This window comes from Elephas maximus, chromosome 1 (assembly GCF_024166365.1).
Source record: "Elephas maximus indicus isolate mEleMax1 chromosome 1, mEleMax1 primary haplotype, whole genome shotgun sequence".
NCBI lineage: Eukaryota > Metazoa > Chordata > Mammalia > Proboscidea > Elephantidae > Elephas > Elephas maximus.
This window is the reverse complement of record NC_064819.1, coordinates 106,762,434-106,776,955: the sequence shown is the minus strand read 5'-3', so window position 1 is coordinate 106,776,955 and position 14,522 is coordinate 106,762,434. Positions and strand designations below refer to the sequence as shown.

Sequence of the window (14,522 nt, the reverse complement as noted above, 5' to 3'; positions counted from 1 at the left end):
CTGGGCAGCTGTTGCCCAGTGAAAACCCTACACAGCGGAAGGGAAGTGTGAATATTTGCTGGACATTAGCTGAATCTGCTACCATATATTACATTTATAATGTATATGATATATATCTTCTTTACAAAATGGAATCATCCTATTAGAAGTTTTGAATTTTAGTATCATTTTGTTGCTATTTCCCTGTCTTTAAATCTTTTCCAAAAACACGATTTTTAATGTCTGCATATTATTCTTTGCATTGATGCACATAATTTATTTAACCGTCTTTCTCTTAGGGCACAGTTAGGTTTTTCTAGATTTTCATTATTACGAATAGTGATGCCATAAGTGTCCTTGTGCATAAATCTTCGAGCATTCCTCTGATTATTTCCTCGGGGAAAATTCTTAGAAGGGAGCATGCTCAGTATTAAGGCTGGAGGTACAGATTACCAGATGGCCCTTCAGAAATGTGGACTAATTTACACCCTCCTCAGTAATGTCTGAGAATTACCATTTCAGAGCACCCTTGACTATACTGGCCATTATAGTTGTTTTGATTTTTTTTTTGTCAATTTGATAGTTGAAAGCTGTATTGCATTGTTGCATTGAAAAAGTGTTGCATTGAAAGTGCTGTTGCATTGAAAACCAATCCAGTTTTTTAATTTGCAGGTTTTGCTCACTAATAGGTTTGAACATTTTTTCATGAGGTCATTAGTCATCTTTGTGATTTGCCTCTTTGGTTCTTTTCTCCATTTTTATCTTTTGGTGGTCATCTTTTTTTTTTTTTTTCAATAATTTGTTCAAGTGATTTGTATGCAGTATGTATATTGTCATATGTTGCAAATATTTTTATCTAACTTCTCTTTTCCTTGGTTTTGCTTCAGAACTTAATTGTCTTAGATTAAACCTCTGCAGTTGGATCCCTGATGTGTGATACCACACCCATTGAATCTGCCTGGTTAGCAGGAGGCCTGAGATTAATAACATTTTAAAAAAGCAAAGCAAATTTCTTTATTCCGACCCATCATATCGTTTGGATGTTCTTAATGTGAATTTCAGTTATGTGGGGATGAGAGAGACTTATACTATTGATCAAGGAAATGGGCTTGACAAGAAGGATTTGGGGCACTGGTCTGCGTTACCCACGGAGATAGTGAGATCAGCTTCTGGCCACTCTATCTTCCTAGGAAACTTAAGAGAGATAGGAAGATGGGCCGGTGGGTGGTATCTGAGAACTCCGTTGTTTAGCTAAGTGAGTAGCAGCAGGCTCAGCTGTTTTCCATGTTAGATTTTATTTTTAAAAAAATGTGGTAGAGTGGAAGCAGCTCAAACTGGGAGTCAGAGAACTGAGTTGTCGTCCTAGCCATGCCACTGTCTGATTGACTGTGATTCTGAGCAAGTCTCTTGTCCACGTGAGGCCTCAGTTTACTCATCTGTGAAATGCAAAGAAGAGTCCCTGGGTGGTGCTAACAGTTAATGCACTTGGCTGCTAACCTTTCAGTTGGAGGTTCAAATCCACCCAGAGGCACCTTGGAAAAAAGGCCTGGCAATCTACTTCTGAAAAGTTAGCCATTGAAAACCTTATGGAGCACAGTTCTACTTTGACACACATAGGGTTGCCATGAGTCAGAGTCAACTCAACGGCAGCTGGGGGAAATGTGAAGGGGTGTTCTCAGAGATGTTTTGGGTGCATGAATTCAAGGGCTGTGTGATGGAGCTCTGTGGGGCCTCGTCTGCATTCAGTGCCTGCATTTACCTGTGTCAGGTGGGTGGGCGGAGAGGGGAGAGCAGGTCAGTCCCTCTAGTCTCCCGAGTGATATATGAAAGAAATCAACCCAGTATATATCTTCCCCAGATATAATGTGATGTAAATGTGATAGTCACCTAATAAGATTAGATGAATCTAATATGATTTTCCTCTAAAACACAAATACTGCACCACTTTTAATTGTAGTAGCCAAATTAAATTACTCATCCCAAATTAGATTTCCAGCAAACTTAATTTGAACTTGAGCTCAGTACTGCAGACTCTGAGTAATTTTTTAAGATATGAAATAAATCAGTGGATACTGATATTGTTCCTCTGGGCTACTTCGTGGTTACTATAAAAGGGAAAAAATAAACATTGTGGAGAAAACATGCAGAAGGAAAGCTGAGGCAGAGACTCTGGTTCTACAGTTATTGATGAGTGAGTTTTTTCCTTTCCATCACTGCGACCCTCACTGGTCTTAGAAAATAGGGACCAAATAAAGGCAGGCCCAGTAATCACATATCTTATTGCTTATGGTTGCTTTTCTTCTTTTTGGTTCTTGAGCAATTCCCCTTAATGTCTTTACCCACTTCAGGAGGATGCTGGGTAGGAAATGGCTTCCTGAGTAGTTTATAGAACCACAGGGATTTGGTGAGGGGCTGGCAAGGTCTATATCATTGCTTTATCTAGCCATATTTTCTCTCGTTTTATATCAGTTAGGTTAACTGAAAACCAATTCAATTGGCTTAAGCCCAAACAAACAAGAAAAAAAGTATGCTGTATGTGACTGAGCAACCCAGGGGTAGATCCTGGCATCTGGTGAGGTTTTATTTAGGGCTCAAATGAGGTGCCCAAGACCGAGTTTTTCTCCTTCAGTGTTGCTTCCTTTCTCAGCCATGAGTTCCCCTTCTAGTCCAAAGATGGCAGCCTGCAGTTTCTGGGCTGCAAATTTCCTTGTTCTTTCTTAATGGGCCAACCAAAGGCCTGGAATTGAGTTTGGTTTCCCTGGTTGACTTGACTTGGATCCTGTGCTCTCCTGAACCAGATACTGTGCCAAGAGCATGGGATGAATTGACTGCCTGGGAGATTCTGGGTAATGATGCTGGGGAGGTACCTCCAAACCTCCACTATGCACTATACAGAGCCTTCTGCTTTTCTGGAAACCCTGGTGGTGTAGTGGTTAAGTGCTATGGCTGCTAACCAAAGGTTGGCAGTTCGAATCTGCCAGGTGCTCCTTGGAAACTCTATGGGGCAGTTCTATGCTATCCTATAGGGTTTCTATGAGTCAGAATCGACTCGATGGCACTGGGTTTGGTTTGGTTTTGGTTCTGCTTTTCTAAGCTCTTAGGCTTACGTTATCTCATTTGAAATGAAAGCCTGAGAGGTAGGTAGGGCATTTTGTGGATGAGAAAGTGAAGTCTGCTGTGGGTTCAAGTTACCCAAGGCCTTGTCAGTGGTGGAGCTGGACCACATTCAGGATTTTATGACTCTTTCAATTTCTTTTCACTGCATTCTGCCTTCTCTCTCTGACCCTTCTTGCCACCCCTCTTCTTCCGTTCCCCCAACACCAGTGCAGGGTTCTTCGTTAAATAGACAGTCAGTCAATAGTCGTTAACTTGTTATTGACTGACCAGAGTACCATCAGACCAAAGGTGGCCTTTCTGCTTATATTATGTGAATATCATTATAGCAAAAGCCAATGTGGTCGATTCCCAGTTATTAATTTGTGTATTGTCCCTGACAATTCAGTTTCTCCTTCTCTGAATTATGGGATTCTTCCAAGAGAAGGATGAAGTTTGGAGCTATTGAAGGTAGAGATTCAGGGAAGAGCCAAGAGAGGCTCTGTGTGTGTGTGCGTGCATGCACGTGTGCACACGCAAGCATGCACATGGGTCTGCATTACAAAATTAAGTATGTTTTAATTCCCCACCTCCATAGTGTGGATAATTGAAATTACATAACTTACGTTGGTAAAGGTCACTGTTGGCAAGGTCCTAATTACACCAAAGACCTATGGATAGGTGCGCCACTTAGAGACATTTTGAATAATAGCTATACATTTGCTTTTCATTTTTAAGAAAAATCACTGGTACCAATTGTGTTCCTCCTCCCTGGAAAACCTTCCCCCATCAATATTTCACCTTCAGTTTTACTTTCACTTCCTCTGTGAAGCTCTGTAGACTTTCTCCTTGTGCTGAAGATATACATTCCATAGCTGGCACCTCACCCTGTATCCTGTGGTTCGCTGATTGTTTCATATATACGTGTTTTATCTCCTTGATCATTTGGTTAACTGTTTGAGGTCAGGGCTTGGTCTTACCATCTTTTTTTAAAAAATCCTCCACAGCAGTTACTGCATGCTCACGTGAAGTGGGTGCCCAGTTGGTATCTGGTTCGTTGATGGGTGCTTCTCTGCAGTGCTCCCATATCTCCGTCGTTGTACTTATCATGTGGCTTTGCAGTTGTCTGGCTACTTGTTTCCATTCCCCCAGTACAATTCTTGATACGTATTAAGGGCAAAATAATTATGTGTTGAATAATTGAATGCTTCCGGCCTCCCTACCCCCTGTCACTGAACCATAAGTTCTTTGAAGTCGGAGACTCTGATTTTTCCTTGTATGTTTGACAGTGCCTGCCTAACACAGTGTCTGCCGTGTAGTAAATGCTCAATAAACCCTTGTTGAATTAATGCATTACGTGGAACCTGCTTTCTGGAGAGGCAGATGGGAACTGACGCTCTGAGAGGGAAGAGGGTTCTTGAGACTGGGTGCGGATGGGGTTCAAGACCTAGTGTGCCAACCCCTCCCCACTTCTGATTTCGAAGTACAGATAAGGCACTTCCCTGTGGGTGGAGGGCTATGTTCTCTCCCACCTGGGTGCCTGGTGAGCTCATGCCTGAGAAATAGTCAAGTAAAGGATAGTGGCCAAGATTCTAAGTTTTATTTTAAAAACAACAATAAAGAGGTTTCTGTTCTACCTGAGCCACTTCAGAAATCTGCATGGTTGAGATGAGAAGATGCAAGACCAGATTACAGAAGAAAGGGCACAGTGGTCACCTCTCATGTTGCCCTGTTTTTCCTTCCCATTGGCCCTGGGGGCTGCTCATGAGCAGTGACTGTCCACATAGCAGAGGGAAGGAGCAGTCAAAAGCCAAGCAACCCCCTAGCATCCCTGAGTGTTCTGGTACCAAAAGGGTGACCAACTCACCGTGGTTTGCCTAGGATTTTCCTGGTTTTAGCACTGAAAGTCCTAAAACTCTTGGGAATCCCTCAGTCCCTGCCAAAGTGGGATGATTAATCATGTCAGATGCCGCTTGCTCCCTTCCCTGCCCCTGTCAGTCTTAATTCCTTTTCCCTTTTCATTACCCTTGACTGAGCCCTGTCCCTCTTCTTTTTCTGCTTTCTCTGTTGCTTCTACCTTACCCTTTCCAAGGGCTGCTGTCAGCCTGGCTTGCATTTCTGTTGTTGCGTTTCTACTTTTCCAGACCAGCGTTCTGAATCGCTGTGGGTTGACCAGAATTCCTGGAGCTAGCCATAGTTGTTGCAGCTAGATGTAGTACTGCTTTCATGTCATTGCTGGTTCTGGACTGCTCTTGAAATCAGTTGAGATGTGAAAGCTTCTGTCACATAAAGTTAGAATCTGTCTGCCTTCAAGGAGAGTCTGTCCTCTCAGTGGGAGGCTCTTTGTATACATGGGGTGCTCAATAAGTGGGTGACCAGCCAACATGGCAAAGCAGCACCCTCTGCCTGGATGGTAAGGGCAGGAGAAGCATCAGCCAGTGTAGCTCCACCCACAGTACTGATGTCACCTGAATGAGGTCCACTGCCTCTCATCCCCAGCCTCAGCCCTTGTCTCCAGCCTCAGCCCTCGGCTCCTCTTTCCTCTCTGCTCAGACTGACCTCCTCGCCTCAGCCCTTGCCCTAGCCCGCCCTCTTCCTCAAAGCCTTGTTGCCCGCACTTACGCCTTTTTTCTCAGAACTCTTATTACACATATAGTAAGTGCTGTGCTGTTCAGTGAGTATAATTGTTTTCTTCCATGTTGCTCATGTGTTAGTCTGCCTGAAGAGCGGACTTTAACTTGTGTTTCCTTTCCTTCCACCCCGTAGCACCTGGCCTTGTGCTGGGCACAGAGTTGGCCCTTGCTTGATTAATATTGTTGACTGATGTTTTTTTGGTGATTTATGGGTGACAGAGAACATGTAAGCATGTGGGTTGCTTCCCTGTGAGCACCTGTGTGCAGGATACGTTGACAACATGGAGGAAAAGGTCAGGAATGGAGACTGTGCCCTAAATGAGGTCTGGGACCATGGATGGAATGAATCCAGTTACCCTGACTTCCTCTTTAACACTGGTACAGGAGAATGAGGCTTTTTATGCGAAGTGGATTTTTAGTTGCAAAATACTGTACTTTATGTGGTTGGCTTTGCATTTTCTGGAACATTCTAAAGTAATTTTAAAAATAATTGCAAAGGATGAAACAATTCCAAGAGAGGCAGTGAAGTGGTTTTTGATTTTTATAGAGTTTTCCTTTTTTAATTCTTTGCCTTTTTGGAGGAGGTGCTACAGAGTCCCTGATCCTATAGACCTAATTCAGTTATTTCTCTTAGCATTGTTCATCTGTGGTGAAGATGCTGCTGTCATCCACCATCAGGAAGGTTGGTACTTTGAGCTGTTGCCAGTCATAATTTCATGCTTGGGTCTTCTGTAACCAACTGCATGCTTCTGCTGTGTGTGTGTGTGTGTGTGTGTATGTGTGAGAACATGCCACCACATGAGTGTGTTTTCAAATGTAAATAGCTTTAAAAATGGATAGGGATAAGGCATGGCTTCTGTAAAACATTTAGAAGAACATTAAAATTGTCTTTACTCCTACCCCTTAGAAATAACCACAAAGAACACTTTCATATGTACCTTCCTAGACATTTTTTTCTGTGTACTCACATACAATAATATGTTTACACAGATGGGATCATGATATATACATATATAGGTATATAAAACTTAGGGCCTGCTTTCTTTGCTTGGAGCCCTGGTGGCGGAACAGTTAAGAGCTCCGCTAACAGCCAGAAAGTTGGCAGTTCGAATCCACCAGCCCCTCCTTGGAAACCCTATGGGGTGCAGTTCTACTCTGTCCTATAGCGTTTCTATGAGTCAGAATTGACTGGATGGCAATGGGTTTGGTTTGGTTTCTTTGCTTAACGGTATATTACAGACATTCTACCCCTGTCAGTAAAGATGAAAAGCACTGGTCTGGGTGCTGGGGACAGAGCACTGAACAAAAGAGATAAAATTTCTTGTCTTAATGAAACCTATAGTCTAACTGGAGGAGACAGGCAGTAACAAGTAAAATATATAGTAAGTTAGAAGGTGATCAGTGCTGTGGGAAAAACGACAAGGAAGGCAGGTAGGGACTGCAGGAGTAAAATGGCTTTTGCAGTTTTGAATAGGGTGGTCGGGTGAGGATGAGGTCTTTGAGCAGGCACCGTGGGTTTCAGCGTTTAACGAACAGCACGCTCAGCTAAGATGACTGGGGTTAGGTCTGTACTCTGTGGCTGGAGACACCCTAGCCAGGCCTCAGGAGTGCTGGGCGGGAACTGTTCAGATCGCTTGTGGAAAGTACAGCTCCAGCATTCAAGCATTTTCCCTTGTTGGTACCATTAACAGTAATAATGACCAACACACATACAACATGTTGTGGTTTCCAAAGCACCTTTTTATCTATCATCCTGGCCTTGCTGCTTACTATTTTTGAGTAAATTACCTACCCTCTCTGGGCCTCAGTATCCTCACTTTTGAAGTAGTAGGATTGTTGTAAAATTTAAACGAATTCAAATGAGCTATGTACATAGAACAGTGCTAGTAAGAGCTTAAAAAGTTTGGCTATTGTTATTACCTTGCACTTATTACTCGCAGCAAAGGCTCTTAGGCTCAGTTTATAGATGGGGAAGGTGAGGCTTGGAGAGCTTAACAGCCTAGTTAACAAGTTCACGGTATTGGTGGGTGGAATAGCTTTACAAACCGTGGCCTTCAGAATCCAAACCCAGCCTGGTCTACTTGAGCACCAGCCCTTCTCCAGGTAAGCTCCTCCTGCTTCAGGTGTGAAACCTAGGGAGCCTTGATGACAAATTCCATTCATTGCCTTCCTAATTTCTCTATAGATTCCTCAGAAGAGAAGGCCTGGGCATAGGCACGGGGGTGGCAGACAGCTGGGGAGGGAAGAAGGAAGAAATGTGGAGGATCCACAGGCAAGAACTGAGGCTGGCCACTAGCTCTGGCCGGCACCCCCACTGCAGCCAGTAGGATGCTAGTGCCTCTTACTCTGCTTCCCTTCCTATCATTGTAGCCACCAGCTTGTAAATACCCTTTTTAAGGATGCAGAGAGGAACGAGATGATAAGTGTCTTTTCTGGTTTTAAACTCCTGACTTTGAGAAATACCCATGACTTTGTGTCTGGGGTGAGGTAGTAGGGGCATTGGTGGCTCATTGGTAGAATTCTGGCCTCCCATGGGGGAGACCCAGGTTTGATTCCCAGCCAGTGCACCTCATGTACAGCCACCATCCGTCACTGGCAGCTTGCATGTTGCTAAGATGCTAAACAGGTTTCAACAGAGCTTCCAGGCTAAGCTGGACCAGGGGTAAAGGCCTGGTGATCTACTTCCAAAAGTCAGCCAGTGAAAGCCCTGTGGTTGTGCATGAGATTGCCATGAGTCAGGGGCCAACTCAGTGGCCACTAATAACAATTAATTTTAAATGTCTGACTTTGGGAAATGCCCCTATCTTTGTGTCTGATAGAAGACTGTTTGAAAACACCACTACCACAAACAAACACAACCAAACCCATAGCCATTATTACTTAGCTCCTTCAAGAAATTCTCTTTGGCAGCAGCCTCACAGCTCGCCTGGACCTTACGGGCCTTCAACACTTTAAAGGATGCGTGGGTCTGAGTAGGGGTGGGGAAGTTAGTGTTGAGAGCCAGTTCTCTAAGGGCAGCAGTTCCCCATCTCTCTCCCCCCACCCCCCTGCCCCAATGTACACAGGCAACCTAGAGCACCGCAGGCAGAGTACTGCTTGTGTCTAGTTCTCCAAAATGGAATGCAGAATGCATGTTACCATGGAAACCATAATATAAGTGGTGGCTGTATACAGTTAAAATAGCACCGTTTGTTTTATGCTGCAGGTACATTATGAGTTCAGAAGGCTTTTGTGGGCTGGCCTGGGAGTCTTAACCGTTATTTTAAATAGGGTTTCTGTGGCTACATGCTGTCTGGATTCTAAAGAAATAATTTTTAAGCAAACCTTTAGAGCAAGTTGTTTGTAGCTGGGAAATCAATATTCTGTAACTTATATTTTCTGACAGTCTCTTGGGGTTTCTCGTATCCCAGGGCTCCAGATGGAGTGTAAGCCCCTGGGATGTCCTGTGGCAGATGGATGGAGCTGTGGGTCAACAGTGGCGCGTTCGGAAAGAGTGTCGGTGTCGGTATGAGTCAGTGTCTGTGTGGGGTGGGGACTGCCAGATGCTTTAACAGAATGAGGACCTACCAGGAATAAGGTGACTGGAGTGGGGGCCATCTTGAATACTGTACCCTAAAAGGGACTTAGACAGGGCAGTATAAGACCAGAATGGCACGCCAACTTTATATCAAGTCATGGAGTAACAGTTGAAGAAATTGGATCTGGAAAAAAGAAGGCTGAGGAATTTATAACAAACTGTATTTCATGTGGCCCCCAAAATGGGTTGGTAAGAGTAAAGATTGGAGAGAGACATTTTGCTAATTTAAAGGACAGGGTTGTAACAGTCAAAATTGTTGAGACTAGAAGGGTTGCCTTAAGAGGTAGTGAGTTCCCCATCACTAGAGGTTTGCAAGGATGAGCTGGTTAACCACTTGTGGAGAATACTGGAGAGGGAATTTAAGCTCTGGATGGGTGATTAGACTAGGCTTAGAAGGTTTTTCTAGCCCAGAGCTTCTGTGATTCTAGGACATAGATGGAAAATAGGTTTCATTTCTTAGACCTCCTATTCAGTGTGATTAATGTGGCTGCCTAGAGCAGAAGTGACAAGGATTTTGGCCTGCTTCAGTCCTGGCTAAGCAAGTAGGAGCTCCCTGATCTATTAGCAATGCCTGCCATGAGCAGGGGCCTGGGGTTACAGGATGCCCAGGATTTGCTGTTTCTTTCCAGTGGTGATTGTCCAGTGGTGACTTCTGACCCAGGTCAAGCAGGAAAGTGACCCATTAGCCTGGTTTGCCTGCAACCAAGGGAGTTCCCGGGACATGGGACCTTCAGTTCAAAACCAAGGCAGTCTCAGGAAAACAGGAATGAATTCGTCACCCCAAGCAGAAGAGCTGGTCATCAGAAACTGTGCACATTGGGCTTCCGTTTCTGCTTATGGTGTGCCATGAGCATCTTTGTAATCTCCTCAGAGCATTATCACGGGCTTTGCCTTCAGTAGGAGCCCAGTAGACACGTGCAGAATGAATGACTTGGATGCAGTTCCTGGGAACTGGTTGCAGTACCCTTGCAATTAATTAATTTGTTTAATTAATTAAAATGACTTCACTAATTATATGTACAGGAGATTGCACATTTCATTAGGCTGAGCAGATGGCTCCACTAATAATTATCAAAGCCTGGGTGGGGGTGCGAGGACGTTGTCTGCATATGACTTGATATTAAACACTCATGTGTCATCCTTTCTGCAAATATGGTTGAAACTCCTACCCCATCTTGTCCAAGGTGAACCGATGGCCACGTTTTTAGCTTTCTTCCGATAGCGTCCTTTGTGGCAGGTGATCGTTTTCTTCATGAAACTGCTGGCCAGTGAGGGGTGTGGTCTCCACAGCTTTGGAAGAGAGAGCCCGGTCAGGGTTAGACCTGGGGTCCTGGTGTCGTTCGGACAGTGGGCAGGCTAACTCGCGGAATTACTCCGACAGCAACCACTTACTGTGGAGCTGATTCTGACTCATGGCAATCCCGCGTGTGTCAGAGTACAGCTGTGCTCCACAGGGTTTTCAGTGGCTGATTTTTCAGAAGTAGCTTGCCAGGCTTTTCTTCCAAGGTGCCTCTGGGGGGACTTGAACCTCTGACTTCTTGGTTAGCAGTTAAGCGTGTTAACTATTTGTACCCACTTGAATTAACTGGCTCTCAATAGTAAGCAGATCGCCCCCCTCAAAAAAAAAAAAAAAACCAGACACCTCACCTGTGATGGAAACATGTTTTTGCATTGTCCCAGAGCTTGGGGATAAGACCTTGCTCTGTCTCCACACCCTCCTACCCTGGTGGCCTTAGAATCTAAGGCGGTCCCATACTGGACATACCAGTATAAAGAGGACAGACCCACACCAGAATGAAAACTCTGAACAGATACACAGACCAGGTGGTGCCTATACTTAGGTGATTAAGCTGTCACAGAGGTGAGTGTGTTTCTGGAATGTTCTCCCTGTGGTGATAATGATGAAGATGATTATTGGTAATTGACCAGTATTAAGCATCTCCTCAAAGGAGCCCTGTTAGCGCAGTGATCAAGTGCTTGGCTGCTAACTGAAAGGTTGACTGTTTGAACCCAAAAGGTGCTCTGTGGGAGAAAGATGTGGCAGTGTGCTTCCATAAAGATTTACAGCCTTGGAAACCCTGTGGGGGCAGTTCTGATCTGTCCTATAATGTCTCTATGAGTTGGAATCTACTTGACAGCAATGGATTTGGGTTTGGAAACATCTCCTCTGTGCCAGAAACTTCTTACATTATTTGTGATCCTTGAAACAACCCTGCAGGGTAGGTGTTAATTTACAGATGAGAAAACCAAGACTTGGAGGAGTTGAGTAACTGACTGAGCTCACTCAGCTAGGAAGTCACAAGCAGAGTTCAAACCTAGCTTTCTGTCTATAAAGTTCCTTATTCTTTTTACTCTCTGCTCTGCTGGTGGATGGTTTGGGGTCGTGAAAATCTTGTACCCAAATCTGGAAGAATATGAGGAGAACGTACCAGACTGGGCTCCATACTGTGTACAGGTGCCTGTTTTGGGGTCCGGTCAGTATTGATGAGCTCTGAGCACCTTTGAACTGGCAGGGACTTTGGAGTATCCTATTCTGAACAGTTTCCCAGCTCCCATAGCCAGGTGCTAGGTGCATAGAGATTACCCCTTAAAGACCAATCAGCTAGGGATGGTGTATGGAGAAATGGTGTACTGGTCAGAGAAGTTTCTAGAAAGAAATCGATCATTTCAGGAGAACCCTCTGAGAATGTTAATTTAAAGTAATCTGACAAGAGCATTTTCTCTTTTGCTCTTTGTCTTAGTTATCTTGTGCTGCTATAACAGAAATGTCACAAGTAGATGGCCTTAACAATCAGAAATTTACTCTCATAGTCCAGGAGACTAGAAGTCTGAATTCGGGGCGCCAGCTCTAGGGGAAGGTTTTCTGTCTCTGTTGGCTCACGGGGAAGGTCCTTGTCATCAATCTTCTCATGTTCTAGGAGCTTCTAAGCACAGGGACCCCAGGTCCAAAGGATGTGCTCTGCTCCCAGAGCTACTTTCTTAGTGATATGAGGTCCCCATGTCTGCTCGCTTCTCTCTTTTATATATCAAAAGAGATTGGCTTAAGATACAACCTAATCTTGTAGATTGAGTCCTGCATCATTAGCATAACTGCCAGTATCTCATTAATGTAGAGGTAGAATTTACAACACATAGGAAAATCACATCAGATGACAAAATGGTAGACAATCACACAATTCTGGGAATTATGGACTAGCCAAGTTGACACACATATTTTGGTGGGGAGGGAACACAACTCGATCCATAACACTCATATTTATGGTTGGGGAAAGATGACCGTCTGAAGCTTCATGTGTGTGAAGAAGAAACAAGGCTAAGAAAGGGGGAGGGGATACCACTTGTAAAAAAAATAAATAGATCAGTTTGTGTACTGATGAATAGATGCTGATCATGGCAGAAATAGTCTTTTGGCAAACTGAGTCTTGCAATTAGAAAGAATTCACAGCCTTCTGTGAATGGTCCTGGTGAAGTCCTGTCTCTCTCTGTGTCTGACTGCCACCCCCCCAGGGTAATCTTGGAGTACTCGCCCATCCCTTGAAGCTGTCACCCCACCGTCCTTATGAGCTAGAGCAGGAATGAGGTGGTGTATCTGAGTCACAAAAAGTTGTGAATCATTCTTGAAATGAGGGAGCCCTGAAAATGTGACTAATTTCTATAGCACGTACAGGTAAGACATGGCTGTTTGGTTGTGACTGGCATTGCCGTGTAATTTCTGCTTTTGACTTGGTTGCTGTTGTTTTGGAGATGGGACCAGACTTGGCCCTGGGGTGCATGCAGTGTGGAAGGATGACACAGTGCCATTTGGACAGAGTTCTTACCTTTGAGCACTTTACGACCTAAAGGAGGCCAAGGTGTGTTGATAGTTGCGGAGAACATGTTGGTTTAAACATAAATTAAGTAGTAAACTGAAAGATGGAAATCTTAGACTTAATCAAGATTAAAATACATTTTTCCTAATCACATGTCTGATTAAATTCTGGAGGGAGACACCTGGGGCCAGCCAGGTAGTGTCTGAATGACATCCGCCTACTTGGGGAAGAGCACTGGGCTAATTCGCAAGTTGCCTTTCTGTTTACATGTCTGTTCTCAGGAGTTGTTGCTTGTCTTTGTGGATGTGTCATCCTGCATGAGTTGGTTGAGTCTGGATACCAAGTGCTATGAAATTCAGGATATTTTAGATACACATGCACTTGAGAAAGAGCCTTATATACTTCTATTAGCTTAAAACAGTAATCTGAGTAACAGGGAACCCAAGGGCAAGAAGAGAGAGTGTTGACATGTCGTGGGGTTGTTAACCAGTGTCATAAAACAACATATGTACTAACTGTTTAATGAGAAGCTAGCTTGTTCTGTAAACTTACACCTAAAGTACAAAAAAAAAAAAATCAGACTGACTGAAAAAACAAACAAAAAGTAACCCAATCTGTAAAGAAACAACAGCATAATAATGGAATTTGCTCTTTGTTCTTTGTAGCTTTGGGTAAAAATTGTAGTTGTGCTAAAGTTATCAGGGTTCAGAAGACGGTGCTATCAGAGGACTAAGGGGTGGATATTAAGACGTGACGTTTCAAAAGTGGGGGTATGTCGTCTGACCCTGCTATTGTGAGTGGGGTTGGAGGAGATAGTAGGAAAAGAAGAAGAAAATGAGTAGTCTGAAAGTTGTTGCAAAAGCTAGATGGAAATAGTAAATAGGCAAAGAAGTGAACCAAGAGGAATTGAGGCTAGGAAAGACCATAGGCGTACTTTTGGCTACAAGTAACAGGAAAATAAACAAATAGTGGCTTGAGTAATACATTTGTCTCATGAAACAATAGACATTTGGGTGGAGGTGGTAGTTATCTGGTATTATGTGGCAGTTCGGCAGTAATAATATTAAGGACCGGAGTTTTTTAGTCTTTCTGCCTTGCCATCCTTAGGCTGTTTGTCGCTGTGCTTCTTGTCTCATGGTCAGTTCTGGAAGTATCATGTGGGAAGAGATAGCTGCAAGATAGGCTGGGAAGGGGATTATTTACCTTTGCCAGCCCCTGTAATGGAAATGAACAGGGGCAGTTAGAAATGGTTGTTAAGTAACCAGCCAATTGTGTCCAACACAGACCAGTTGCGGGGGGGGCGGGGGGAATACTGTATCCGCGGAGTTATCTTCTGAATAAGCTCCGCTTCTGCCCTCACCACAGAAGGCAGATGGTCCTGGGAAGATCCTACATGTAGGCTGTGAATGGAGCCCCACATGGGAACCCTGG

At 44.1% G+C, this 14,522-nt stretch overlaps 1 protein-coding gene across 27 annotated transcripts in view; it reads left to right on the top strand.

Annotated features, from left to right (window-relative positions):
- TRERF1 (transcriptional regulating factor 1) overlaps positions 1-14,522 on the top strand; it is a 256,302-nt gene that overhangs the window by 113,931 nt on the left and 127,849 nt on the right. The gene's annotated exons all lie outside the window — the stretch shown is intronic.